The sequence below is a fragment of the Colias philodice genome, chromosome 1, assembly GCF_061535455.1.
Source record: "Colias philodice isolate Cphi_HAF_F1 chromosome 1, ilColPhil1 Martin Lab GWU primary, whole genome shotgun sequence".
In the NCBI taxonomy this organism is placed as follows: domain Eukaryota; kingdom Metazoa; phylum Arthropoda; class Insecta; order Lepidoptera; family Pieridae; genus Colias; species Colias philodice.
In genome coordinates this window covers 5,318,647-5,334,388 of record NC_143086.1, presented here as the reverse complement: position 1 = coordinate 5,334,388, position 15,742 = coordinate 5,318,647, and the positions used below count along the sequence as shown (strand labels likewise).

The 15,742-nt window shown below is 34.1% G+C and overlaps 1 pseudogene; it reads right to left on the bottom strand.

The window, feature by feature from the left end:
- Positions 1 to 5,993: 5,993 nt before the first annotated feature.
- LOC149491118 (uncharacterized) lies at positions 5,994 to 13,313 on the bottom strand (annotated as a pseudogene).
- Between the last annotated feature and the right edge of the window lie 2,429 nt (positions 13,314 to 15,742).

Below are 15,742 nucleotides of genomic sequence, written 5' to 3'. Positions count from 1 at the left end.
GAGCAAAATTTTCCAACAATATAATACATATCTATAAGTACGGTACTGTAAGGTTCTAGAATATACATATAATAAACCTCATCAAAACAAAACTCAGTCTATAAAGTGATAAACTCTGATAATAATTAACGATTGTTCCCATTTTGTTGTCCTGCGGTATTAAATAGGGCAGAGGTCAGCCGACCGACCCAAAACTAACAAAATGCTCATTTGAATTGCCAACTATGAAATTATGAATATTTGCATTGTTATTAATCCGACAGTATTCATTTAACACTGAATAATTTTACCTTGTTATAAGGTGCGTAATGGTATTGTCTGTTCATATTATTCAGTTTGGATTGTAATTATACGACGCTATTTTAACATCAGTTAAATAATGTCAAATGAAGCTTGTTTTATAAATGTTTACAAAAATTCATTGTTGGAAAATTGTTATTGTTGTTTTTCAGACTTCATGAGCAATTGAGACTTGGAATGCATTATCATGTTCAGTCAGTCACGGTACATACGTTTATTTTTATCGGCACGTTGAATGTCGTAGTTTTCAGGATTAGGATATGCAGAATGAGAAAAATAGGGGAAAACAAAATTATCATATTTTTACAATGAATTGATTTAAAAAATTATTTTGGACGAAGATTATCTACCTTACAGAATTAAATGAATACATACTTACAGAATAATAGTCTTTACTGTCCCTATGCATTAATTCAGAAACACTATATTATGATCAAGCTCACATTCATTCAAAAAAGTAAGAAAAAAGTTAGGGACTATTTTTATTCTATGTTCTACCTTTTTCTAAGTAGAACCTTGCATACTGGCCGCAAAAGCTGGTTCACTAAATCGGTGGTAAAGTTAACCAAGTTAGTTGGGATTGTCGACATTTGCTTCCGAGTTGAATATTTGAGAGTTCTCGTAACTCGTTGTTCCGCTAATCTGAACACTGAATCTTCTATTTGATGAAATATTATGTGACTAAGATTTAGAATATCCTTTACTAAATAGAACGAAGATCTTGTGTACTGAAAACAAACTACTCCGGAGGTATCAATCCACAAGTAAATAATAAATTTACGATAAGGTCAAATATTACAATGATTACAGAAGTACAAACAGATGCCAAAATGAAGCATTGGTTCCGAAAGTGATTGTTACCGTCACCAGTTTTTTTGCAGATATCAAGATATAAGATATTACATTATTATATTATATTTTACAGATATCTATACTAATATTATATAGCTGAAAAGAAAGAAAAGAAAAGAAGAAAAGAATGGTCCGATTTGAAAAATTATTGCGGTGTTTGATAGCCCATTTATCGAGGAAGGCTATAAGGCTATCATCACGCTAAGACCAACAGGAGCGGAGCACTGCGGGTAAAACAGAGGGACACAGTTAGTCATACATATAATCATTACTAAAATATAAGGTGTCCACTACACTATAAATATATTGTTTTGTCTTTATAATATATGAACAAGCTCCGTCCCTTGCTATTAATAATTATTGTAAGGTTATCGCCTCGAAGGAGACTACTGCTCTTCAGATATAATTTTCCTTTCTTTCTTTTGTTGTGAAAATTATATAAGACTAGCGGTCCGCCCCGGCTTCGCCCGTGGTACATATTTCGCAATAAAAGGTAGCTTATTTTCTTTCTCAGGGTCTAAAGATTATCTGTGTCAAATATTCATCAAAATCGGTCCAGTAGTCTATGCGTGAAAACCATACATACTGATACATACATGAATACATACAAACCTTTCCTCTTTATAATATTAGTACAGATAAATAGAAATTGAATGAAAGAAACTTTACTATACATTTATAATACCTGTTATAACTGAATCTTAGACCAATTCTTGTGATTCTGTCCAAGAAATTTTAATTTCCTGATATTATCTGTGTTTATAAAATTATATGTTCTCTTTAGCAAAGTTATCTATAGTTTATGAGTAAATAGGGAACCATGGGTATTATTCAAGGTATTATTTCTAACTTTGACACTAAATATCTATGCTTGCACTAACTTTTAAACCAAAGTTTAATACAAATAGGTTCTTACCAAACAATCGTTCTTATCTGTTTGTGTCAAAACTTTAAAATTATCTGCAAAGGTTAAAAGATGAGCCAATGCGTCATGATTCATCGCTCAACATTTGTTTATTATGCACTGATTAGTGATTGACTGATGACTGAAAAAAATTGCGTATCATTAGTGTATGCAATTTTTTTAAAGAATTGAGATACCAATGAAATTAAAATATTTTTACTATCTAATACAAAACTGTGCACATCACCGCGCTCGCTGTACAGTTTAAATGTAGGTAATTTAAAAAAAATGAAAAATAATAATAATCAAGATTTAAATTCGTCAATAGCTCCTAATCTTAAATTGTCATTAGTGTCCTAATAAAAAATACAAGATTACTCTGAGGTTGTGTCTGAAGTACTAGCTTATAATATAACGTACTTTTTATGTAAACTATTTACTTCTGATATTAATTTGTCATCAAGCCAATATCTTGCTAGGATATTCAAAAAGAAATGGATATTTAACATACCCATGTCCTTATAACGCAACGCACGCTCGTACCTTCATTTTCTTCTATAAAATTTTATAAATACTATTTCATTGAAGGTCCTATACGGAGACGAACAGGATAAATTCCACCTAGATTGCATTCGTCGGATTCTCTTGGAACAAAAGAAAATATGTTCTGTGTATGACTTCATTCCATCTCAGGTACGCTGTTTTACTTGATCAATAATTAAGAGTTATGAACGGTATTCAATGTATTCCAGATATTATATAGTGAGCATGCGTTTGATGTTTGCTTACATAGTGTAAATTTTAGTTAATAATTAATATGTTAAACAGAAAAAAATATAATTGAGTGAATCGGTTGTTCTCGTTGTTTACAAAAGTATAGTTAAAACTAGTAAAGAATTTGCAGATAGATGGTAGTAAAATAGACAAATATACTTATAGATCAATAAAAACACCTCTTAAGACAAATACAAAACCAACATTCAATATTCCGTACAATTTATTCTAGAAACAATCCACAATAACCCTATGAAAACACAACAAAAGCCTTACAAAATTCCGTGTACAATACAAAATCTGAACCTGAATCAATTCCGTAAGGACGAAGCAGTTTAGGTCCGTATCGACAGAGCAAAACAAGTAGAGACATACAGTAACGTTTAATCAGTCTATCCCGCACGGGGGGAGACTTCTAAATGACCATCCCCCTGTTAACCCGTGCCGTATCCGCAAACACCATACTCGGTAAGTGCGGCAAATGATCCAGCCTTGTGAGGTATAGAGCTGCCTGGTTAAACGAAGAAATAGTTGAGGCTTTGGACATGGAATTTTTGAGATTTTGAATTCGGATTTTTGGTGGGTTTAAATTTGGAATGGATTGGTGTGGAATTGGGATGTTGTTGTTTTTTAATTAATCGTTAAATGATCTCATAATTACGTTTGGAGGAAGTGTTTGTGAAATGTAATTGGAGACATCCTAAATAAAAACTACAGCATTTTAATGTGATTACAGCATACGCTATGTAAAATTATAGCATTTTGTTATCATCATGGCCACATATTTCAATAGTAAGTATTAAATTTCCAGTGCTCATATTTAAGTTCCAAAAGATCACATTCAATCACGCTACAATACTTCAATTGCAACATTTTTAATAGAACAATTTCTACATCTCAATGTCACTAATAAAAAAAATTACAGAACAATTAACATGCGCTCCGCACTCGTCTAACCGCTCTTAGGTCTGTGGCGCTCGTTTCCTGTGTTGTCGCACCCCCTCCCCGAGGTCGCCCCCCACCCGGATTCATTTCTGCTTTTCGCTACTCTTTTTTGTCTTAAACTGTTTTTCGAACTTGTCTCCCTCCGAAGAAAATGTTTACCTACTTATTTCCCTGATTCTTCTTGCCTTTGTAAGCTCACTTCATTGCTAATGAAATAGAAGTTTTTTTGTCTTTAAGCTCTTTTTAGATTACGTTTATTTGATACGAATCTTAAGCGCTCAGTCGTTAGCATAAATTGTTTGTACTGGTACAACCTTTTGCAGTGTAGCTATTTTATTTTGATTACTCAGATGTTTTAAATTAGGCCTAGTTTATGCTACAGGTTTTAATAAATATTTTGATTTTGTAAATCCAAGTTTATGCTTATTAGAAAGATGAATAGTTTCAAAAGCAAATAATGTCCATGATTAGAGTCAAAGAAAATTCCAATTCGTAATTACTTATTACAAAAAATAATCAATACAAAGTACAAATAATTGTAAAATTCTCAAACTTTCGTACTTTTGCAAGATTTGTCCTATTTATTTCTGTTCCCTGTAATTATTTAACACACACACACAAGGTCAGTTATTACGCACACATGCATAATTATATTGATATTCACGTGAACAGGCAATGAACTACATTATAATGTGATTATAATGAAATGCTTACTTATCAGTCTCATTGTTTTAATTTATTGACGTCAATAGATTATTGGATTTTTAACGGATTACAACGATTCTTTATAGTGATTTTGAAGTATTGGCCCTTGTTTTTGTTTACTTTGAAAAATTGCACTAGCTTGCAACCGCGGCTTTTTTTCGCGTGATTAATATATGAATTATTTCTTAGATTTTTTTTAATTATCGATAAAAGGTAAAACGTTATTATAAAGCGAAAGCAGCGCTTATTTTTGTCTCGAATTTTTTTTGAAGTGAAAACTTCTTTAACGCGTCAGGACACGTGGCCTGATCGAAAAAGCGTAAGACGGATATATTTTTTTTTAGCCCTTGTATTCCATGCGTAAGACGGATACCATTCCAAAATATCAAACATGCTGAACGTAAATAATCAAGTTTTCACCTCTGCCGGCACTCCCGGAGTGCAAACCGTCATTTTTTTAAATAAAAATATTTCATATCAATATTTATGAAAAATTTTCCTACTTATGTACCGGTCTACATTTGTTATGATGAATACTGGTATTTAATTCTTCGTACTCATTTAAAATTTCCTTTATAATATTTATTTTCATACCGATGCTAATAATTGATCTTAGATATATTTAATAATTTTATTACAACAGTTTACGTGACATTTGAATATTATCGTTAAATACTTTAGACGGAGAACTTTTTTCCAAGCATTGAAAAATCGGCCCTAATAATGAAGTATTTCATACAAAAGTGCGGATTTGTTACATTAGATTTTGGCGGTAGATCGAAATAAATGTGAACCTCACAAAAAATGTTAAATTTCATAAATATACATTACGAATACCACCGACATTATAATTATTTATTGATATGTACATACATAATTAAAGGAAAAAAAAATAAGTGTCTAGTGTTTAATGTTTGTACATATTTGTAACTGCTTTTCATTAAATCGGCATGCGTATCATGTGTAATTATACGTTTAAATATTTGTCTGTCCGTTGATTGCTAATTACCTCCGTAGTGTCAATCGATTTTGATTTTTGTTTTTTTTTTTTCATGGAAAAATGGGTAACTGAGCTGGTGGTTAGTCTGATGGTAAGCGATCACCACTGCCCATAATATTTGTGCAAGGCCTCTGCGAATTTGTTGCCAACTTTTAAAATGTGGGATAAGTGAAGTCCCATGTCCCATAGTGGGGTAAGGGGCAGATGCATTACATCTGTTATTGTTAACCGAGACATTTTTTTCTTCGTCGTCGGAATCGAACCCAGGACCCCTCGGTGCTACGCTCACGCGTCAACCACTGTACCAAGGAGGCGGTTAAAATGTGGGACTTTTCCAAGGATTTACCATGGGAATAAAGAAAAAGACAAGTGAAAAAGGAGGAGTAGGAAAAGGATATGGGCCTCCAGCCCTCCACCACTTGAGATAGGAAACACATAAGCAAAGAGAATTCAAAATATCGTTTGAATAGCATATTAACGTACCTGTTGTAATTTGTCGTCGTCGTCGTCGCTTCAGCCGTGGGACGTCCACTGCTGGACAAAGGCCTCCCTCAAGGATTTCCAGTACGACCGGTCACCGGCGGCCTGCATCCAGCGGCTCCCTGCCACTCGGACCAGGTCGTCTGTCCATCTTGTGGGAGGTCGTCCCACGCTTCGTCGTCCCGTTCGTGGCCTCCATTCCAGAACCTTTCTGCCCCAACGGCCATCGGTTCTACGGGCTATGTGCCCCGCCCATTGCCACTTCAACGTGCTAATCCGGCGAGCTATGTCGGTGACTCCGGTTCTCCTACGGATCTCCTCATTTCTGATTCGATCTCGTAGGGAAACTCCGAGCATAGCCCTTTCCATAGCACGTTGGGCGACGCTGAGCTTGTTCACAAGGCCCAGGGTTAGAGGCCACGTCTCTGTTCCGTAGGTCATCACTGGTAACACACACTGCTCGAAGACTTTAGTCTTCAGGCACTGAGGGATTTTGGACGAAAAGATGTTCTTTAACTTCCCGAACGCTGCCCATCCGAGTCGGATTCGACGATTGACCTCCTTCCCGAAGTTGGACCTGCCTAATTGGACGGTTTGTCCTAGGTAGACATATTCGTCAACAACTTCGAGAGTAGAGTTTCCAACAGAGACTGGAGTGGGCACAACATGGACATTCGACATAATTTTCGTCTTGTCCATGTTCATGCTAAGGCCCACTTGTTGTGAAACTCTGTAGAGGTCATCGAGCATTGCATCAAGGTCTTCCATGGATTCTGCCATGACTACGATATCATCGGCAAAATGAAGATGAGAGATGTACTCGCCATTAATATTGATGCCAAGTCCTTTCCATTCCAACAGTTTGAAGGCATCTTCCAAAGCAGCGGTAAAAAGTTTGGGCGAGAGTCAGCTGGCTCTGCCCAATAGACATATCTCTTGCAAGCACTTTCGAGCCTTGGTTTCGCTTAATCGCTTCCTCAATGCTTGAAGCATTAAAGGAGCGAATGTCGTGCCGCAGAGATTTAGATATCCGTCTATTGAGCTGCCTATATGACTTAGCATCTTCAGATGTGCGCAGTGGCATAGAGCGCCGGTCTGCCATTAGTTTTAGAGTTTGGTCCGAGAGTTTTTGCGGATTTACTTTACGGGTTTTAAAGTGGGACCCAACCGCGCGGATAGTTTCTACCAGCCTGTTATTTAGATCGTCCACAGAGACGCTACTGTCGAGGCAAGCGAAGCGATTTTGGAGCTCCAGTTGAAAGCTTTCGGGGTTTTGGATCTGAGCATGGGAAGGGCGGAGCGTAGACTTCATTAGACGTGATCTTTCACGTTTGACATTAATATTCAAGATGCCTCGTACCATTCGGTGATCGCTTCCGGTTTTCACCCTATGGATCACAGATACATCTTTGAATATTTGTCTCTTCGTGGTCATAATGAAGTCTATCTAATTTTTCGTCCTTCCATCCGGGCTCAGCCAGGTCCACTTCCTGTGATACGGTTTCTGGAAGAAGGAATTCATCATAAAGAGTCCTTCCTTCTCCAGAAAATCAGCAAGTTTCTGGCCCCTCGGATTACGTTGCCCAAACCCAAATTGCCCCACTCTCAACTCATCATCGCCTCTCTTCCCCAACTTTGCATTGAAATCTCCCATCACAACATTGAAGTGTGTTTTCGAGGTATGTATGGCTCTACTTACTGTGTGTACTTGTAATTTGTAACTAATTAAAATAGTTTGGAAAATCCAAAAGTGCACGCCTCATTTTTTTTTTAATAATTATTTATTAATTATTATTTTTGTTTATTTAATAACAATTAAACCACATCGAATCAGACCCTGAAAAATGAAAGGGTTCTATTCCTGAGCATACTCAAGCGTAAGAGAAAAAAAAGACTCGATTAGTAAAGTATTCCGGTCGCTATCGTGTTAACAAGAAAATCCTCCGCACATACAGACACACGGACGTCCAAGACAGAACTTTTTTAAACTGTTTTTAACTAGTTTAAATAACAAAAATGACATCAAAAATATCATGAATGTTAAAAATAGTGTTTTTTCTTAATATGTGTGTGTATGTATTATCTTACAAGTGCAATGTATGATACATAAAGACATTTTAAGTTTGAAAAATCAGATGTTTTGCGCGAAGTGACAGTAGTACCCACCTCAACGCTTCGCTTATGAGGCGTGCAAAATTGTTGCTAGCCTGTCCTTGGATTGCCAGGTTTGATCTGAGATAAAACAATATTTGTAACGCATAAATATGTAAGCTTTTTATTGGTTATAGTTATAGAACTCTCAATACGGTGAGTTAGTTTCTGTGATAAAAAATCTTTAAAAAGCCACTTACTATATTTTATACTAGCATAAAATTTGATATTTAAGCGAGCGAAATCGCGGGCTCCAACAAGTTAAAAGCGCACAGGAAACCGTAGACCTTACGACTCAAACGTGACCATTTCGACGCGGGCATTAATATTAAATGTGCGCTTAATTACATATTTCGCTGCTAATTAACTAATTGTATGACTTGAAACTTTGTCACGTTGTAGCTGGATGCTTGTGGGTATATATTATGTTTTAAATATTTTTACACTAGCTTTCGGCTCACGGCTTTGCCCGCGTCTGTCTGAAACTTAACAAATTATATGCGAGATTTTACATAGTGGCTACTATGTAATATAAATCTCGCGTCTAACAATTACAGATCGCTTAGTGTGTGTAGCTTTTTCTAGGAATAAATGTTTTTTCTTTCTTTCTAGTGGAAAGTGACCGCCCGCCCAAGAACATTTGCAGATTTAGAGCTTCTGCAAAGCGTTACCTGTATTTATTTATAAGGGATAAGGAAAGGAATGATCATGGGAATGAAGGAATGGACTGAGAGGTAAAGACTACAGGCCTCTGGCTTCCCCTCGAATCGCATGAAACAGTAGCATTGGTAGGTACATATACCTTAATATGACGCTGATCTTATGTAGGATTGAGGTACTCTCCCTTGTGCGAGCCCAATTTGTACTAAGAATAATCGACTCTCAGGGCCAGTAAGTAGGTACCTACTAAACATAATTTTTGATGACTTTTCGATACTTTCAGAATGTCGATACCTTTAGTTCTCGTCGACATTTTTAGACAATAATTTTAGACCCATAGTCCACACGAAGCACGTGCATAGAAATATTAAAATTGATGACTTTCAAAATAATAAATGGCTACTGTAATTTTATTAATTTAATGTTTTAGTCATGTTCCGAAAAACTTTATAATGACCTCCGTCTTATCTATTGTCACAAAACCTAATACCATCATACATACTTCCGTCGTCACTTATCTATTATTACTTTTAATATTCTTCTACAGGAATATTTTACACAATAAAAAGTAATAAGTAATTGTGTATCCAACTAGCGACCTTCTGTTCCTTCAATTCTCCTCAAATTCATTGAAGGAAACAATACATCGTTAAAACTTGCCAGTATAAGTAGACCTTCCTTTTGTATGGCCGTTCCTTTGAAACAGAGACCATCGACTTGGTACCCTTTAGTCCAATCATGAAAATATACACCAAGTTTTTAATTGAAGCTATGTCTAATTACGACAATATCTTTTTTGAGTTCTATAAAAACACACTATTCATTTTTTTATTTAATTTCTATTTTTTTCTTGACCAGATGAATTGTAGAGTGAATCAGAAGAAGATGCTTCATAATATAGTATCTCTTAAAATAACTTAAAATAACCTTCATGTAATGGGTAATATCCTCTGATACTTTAATAATCTTGAAGTTGTTTTATATAGAAAATAGTCCTGTTTAATGTTTCTGTTATTCTCGATGTCCCTGATGAATTAATATCCCATTACAGGATAAATGTTCTTTATAGCAATCATAACATGTTCTCGAAGAGGAGATGTTAGCAAAAAATACCTATATATGTGGAGCTAGGCGACCGGTTTAATAAGTGCAAACCGAGTCGGAACCGCCCGCACCTCCTAAGATCAAAGCGCGAAGCTCGACGCATTCACACGGGCCACATCAGCATCCGTACCGAGTATTTACCAGCAATAAACCAGCCATCTAATACCAACCCCTCCCCCCCGTCCCCTCCCGCCCCGCGCAAACAATCCTACACTCACGGACTCTCTCAGTGGACTCATTTCGTATGCAATTTTATTCATTATTTGTAATCTACTCCGATGGAATAGGGTCCCAGTATAAATCACTCTTAGGATCGCGACAGGACGTATGTAGATCGACGCTTTTAGTGTGGTATTTGAATGTCTTTGAATTCCACGCAGACGCTAATAAAGGCCGCATATGAGATCTCAGAAGCTCATTTGGGTAAAGCAAATAATCACATTTTTATTCAGCTTGAAAGACGCCGATGGGTCTTCCGATTTCATTGCGATCTGTCGGTGAGGCAGTTTGAAATGAATTAATCGGTGCTGTGAAAATATGAGCCGTTCAGCAGATGTGACTTCTGAAAACTTTAAAAGATCAAAGATTCGCCACAATTATTTTTAACACAGACGTCTTGGTGTTATAAAATCTTCACGTGACATAATTGTGGTTGGATATTAAATATGAATGTTCGTTTGTTCGTTTGGGTGTCGAAACGCAAATTGTTTTATTAGAAGTTTATTTGTGGCAACATTTACTATAACGTTTTCTCATTAGATCTTACAATGATAATTAAATATTCCTTTTGATAAGAGGTATCTTTAGTTCCCCTGAATTAAAAAATTTAAAAAAACGTGAGGTCCCATGTCCCCTAATGGGGTATGGGGCAGATGCATTATATACATCTGTTTCACTGATCGATTTTCTTTTAGGGACAAGTAGGTGATCAGCCTTCTGTGCCCTACCAGACCCAGACATTTTTTTTTCTTCGTCTCCACCAGGAATCGAACCCAGGACACATCGGTGCTACGCTCACGCGTCAACCACTGTACCAAGGAAGCGGTCAAAAAATTTTTGATACAAAAAAAATTTTTTGATTATTACTTATTCTTAGTAAACAATTATTCCTTAAATTTAATTTAATCACCTTTTATAACTACCTAGGTACCTATATAGGTATTTACTTTAATGTCGAAGAGAAACGCTATTAATATAACGTATTGTAAATTATAAGTAGTAAATAAAAAATATAATAAAATAAATTACTTAATTGAGTTTATAAATAGAAACATTACCTAAGTTTAAATTACGTAAACATTATAAAAACAATTTCCAAAATGTTAGGAGTAAAACGTAACATTACAATTGAGTAGGTGTTCAATTACTTTGCATTCATTTTATAAGAAGCTAAATAAATAACGCACCTACATTTACCGAATTTAATCCATCGTTATTTTAATGAAGTCTAAAGCCAAGTTAGTTGAAATAAATTGTTTTATTAATCACTTATCAAACATTTTTTTAATTAACGTCCATGTAATTGTCATAGTATTTCCGGTTATCACACTTTTAATTTAAAAAAAAAACACAAACACAATTAATTAAACTAGTAACTGCATCGATATAATGCATTAAAAAAAGCATAATAAAAAATATATTTGGATTAAAGGGTGTCTACACAATATTAGCGTTTAATAAAAATAATTTGCATTTACAAGATAAACAACAAATTGCAAATTAATTATCGAATTAAGATTATATTATGTACCTAATGGGATGAATAAATCCAAAATTATAATATAAAGAGCTCGTCTGTTTGGTTTTTGTTATTAATATTTTTGCATCTAGACAACAAATCTCTATGTTATAATAGGTACCTAATAAGTAAAAAAAAATTAAATAAAAAATAAGTGTTCCTTATTTTAGCGGAATACGCAAACTTCTTGGTTTTTACCATTACACCCGACTATTGGCGAAGCAATAGGAGGATTTAGATTTTGACCTGTACCTAGGTATGTATGTTCATCTGTTCCCTCATAACTTCTAAACTAGTGCAAGATGTAGACGTAATTAAATATTTTCTTTGGCACTATCTATGATGACGTAAATACCTTTGTGTTAAGTTGTATTTTAGCTTTAAGAGTGTCTTAACTCTTAATAATGAGTGTGACCAGTGGTTTACTCTTCATTGTTTAGTAGATAGTAGGTAATTGAGTATTATAACAAAACTAGCTGTGCCGAACGAACTCATAGACTTAATCAAGCATTTCTATAGCTCATGTGTTATTCTGATGTAAAACCTATATTAATGTTAAGTTTCATCCCAATCTGTTCAGTTTCAGTGAAAGGGACATCCATAAAGTTGAAATAGTGGATTATGCTCGCCAATATTACCTAGGTATGTCTGATTTTTGTTTGGTAATAGATATTTTGTATTCCTTCGTACCTTCGTTTCAAATTGTATGTAAAAAATAAAAAAAAATAGTATTTAAAATAATTAATAGTTAGGCACCTACTAGATATTAATTTTGTCACTATTAATTGATTATAACATGAAGTTAAAAAAATAGGTAGGTAGATACTTATATTTTGAATATTTCGTATGATACCTAGATTACCTACATCGATTTCCTAGAAATTACATTTGAATAAAAAAATTTGCAAATTCGAATTTTAAAAATAAAAAATTTTGTTATTCTCGATTCCCACGATTAATTAAAAAAAAAGTCACCTATACTAATGGAAAATAAATATATTTTAAATATAGTTATGCAAAAAACAACATATTAAAAAAAAACTAGTAGAGCAGTGGCTGCTGTCAACAGAAATATGCTTTTTTATTTAAATTATAATTATAATAAAAAACTTGTTTGAAAATATAATTTTAATTTGTTTTAATATTTTATTTTAAATTTTACTTAATACCACACACGTTAATATTCGTTTTATTTCTTAACATTAAAAAAAAAACATATTAGAAATTGTCAAAAAACCTGCAAACAGAACTAAAAGCGTTTTTAAATTAAGATAATTCGAAATAATTATATTCACATCACATTCAGCAGCATTTCGTCTTCACTATCCGTTGGTTTACCTACGTATACATTTCTTTAGTTAGTCTTAAATGTTTTGAGATCATCCACGAAAATTGAGTTATTAGTAGCTGATACATTATCGTAGAGTTGTAAACCATTATCACTAAAATGTTATAAATAAATTAGTCTTTGTCTTATAAATAATAGAGATTTTTCTTGATTCTTCCTTTCCAGATAACACTCGCACACAGACCATGGGTCGGATTATAGACCAACAACTAAACGGTGAGAAGTTATGGGCATTCCCTTTTCCTTTTTAATTCTTCTTCGATATTTATCAGAATGTCTCTTAGCATTCATCCCTACTCCTTTTCTACACACCTTGTTTCTGTATCATCCTCATTTCTGAACTATCTTCCATCCTCTCCCATCCTCTTCAGATATTTTTCATCCCTTTTATAGCCTAGGAGGCTATAGAGGGTACGGGATATCCTGAAATAAATAAAAACATTTATTTATCTATCTAACAAGGGTTTCAAACTTTACAAAGAGTAAACAAACATAATAAATTAGGCAAACTTATAAGAGCTGGTGCTCAAAGTGGGTTCGTTCCTGAGGCCCCTTTGGCTTATGGGGCACAGTTTTTATATAATTTACTAGCTGTGCCCTGCGGTTTTATCTGCAGTGCTCCACGCCTGTTGGTCTTAGCGTGATGATATATTATGTATATCATCACGCGAGTGGAGTGGAGGCTATATTATAGCCCCTTCCTTGTAAATGGCTATCTAACACCGAAAGAATTTTTCAAATCGGACCAGTAGTTCCTGAGATTAGCGCGTTCAAACGAACAAATAAACAAACTCTTCAGCTTTATAATATTAGTATAGATTAGGTACATATTAAACATCTTGTTTTAACTGATCGATTTTCTTTATAGACAAGACGTGTTTATCTTCTGTATCCTCCCAGAGCCAGATCGATTTTCGTTTCTTAGTTCCCGTAAATCGAATTCATGACTTTGTGGTTTTGCTCGTTTTACAGATTTATCAATGACTATAGCTTACCGCCCGCGACTTTACCCGCGTTTTCAAAGAAAAACCCGCATAGATCCTGTTACCGTGGGATTTCCGGGATAAAACCTATCCTATGTGTTAATTCAAGTTACCCTCTATATGTGTGCTAAATTTCATTGTAATAGAATTTGCGGTTCAGTAGAATTTGTGTGAAAGAGTAACAAACACACACACATCCTCACAAACTTTCGCATTTATAATATTAGTAGGATTATTAGGATAGGATAGTCAAGGCTCCATGTAGGCATCCAGTATGTGACTTAACATCGTATAGAAAAAAACTGCATTTCATGTAGCTATGCCATCAGAGGAGGCTTCTCACTTCTGTTGCTTTGTCTTTCTGTAACATAAAAAAATATAATTTAAAACTCAGAAATGCAAATAAAATAGGTAATATAAAATGACAACTTTTACAGTCTTATTTTCCTATTTTTTCAAGACATGAGAACATAAACAATATCTTATATCAGATGTTTTATCACTCATTTATCATAAATAATGTTCATTAAAATAACATAGGTAGGTAGGTATAATATAAAAAAAGATCAATATTTATTTTTAAACTAGCGGTCCGCCCCGGCTTCGCCCGTGGTACATGTTTACGTTTTCTCTACATAAGAACCATCTTCGTACTTCAAGGAATATAATAAAAAAACAATTATCGAAATCGGTTCAGCCTTTCTCGAGTTATGCGCTTACCAACACATTTTGCGATTCATTTTTATATATAAGAGAATGTATAATATTTTATGCGACGTGACAAAACTGCTCAAATTTGTAGCAAAAAATTAATAAGTCTATTTAAATATTTTATTGCATTAAAAATATGATTTTATTTCGTCTCTACATACCTATTAAGGATAATTAATGTTTTGCTTTACTTAAAATCCTTGTTTAATGTGTTTATGCAGTTTTTTTATTTAGGTATTTAGGTAATATACCTACCTAGGTATCTATTATGAGTTATTATAAGGTCAATAAAAAATTACTAATCTGTCTTAAAACAGATGTAGAGTCAATAATATTCGTCTCTACATTTATATCTGTTTACTTTTGAAACAAATATTATTGAACTAGTTGTAGTCCGTGACTTCGCTTGTGCGATAGGTACCCAGATTTAAAAAAGCCTATATCCAACTTCACTTAGATATAATAGTCGACCATTTAAACCACAATATACCTACATAGGTACAATAAAAAAAATGTCTGTTTAAGAAACAATCAATTTTCACGAACTATCTCGGATAAAATATGAAATACCTACCTAGGTATTCAACAATTTCTAAAAAAAGGTAGGTATGTATTAGAGGAATTATACAAATTGCAAATTACAATTACTTATTTTATAATTTCCTATTTGCATTGCTTTTCTTTCATTATTTAATTGTTAGGTAATAAATAGTAAAACTAAAAATCCATACTAATATTATAAATGCGAAAGTAACTCTGTCTGTCTGTCTGCTACTTAATCACGCCTAAACTACTGAACCAATTTTCATGAACTTTGGTATGGATATATTTTGATACCCGAGAAATGACATGGGCTACTTTTTATCCCAGGAAAATGACGCAATCCCGGAAATCCCACGGGAACGGGAACTATGCGGGTTTTTCTTTGACTGCGCGGGCGAAGCCGCGGGCGGAAACCTAGTTGGTAATAAAAACATTTAGTTAATCATAATAAAAATGGTTCCTAATAATATTTTAATTCCTTTCTATTAAAAGACATAGTACCTAACAATTACATAAATGATAAACCCTAGGAAGATAAAACTCG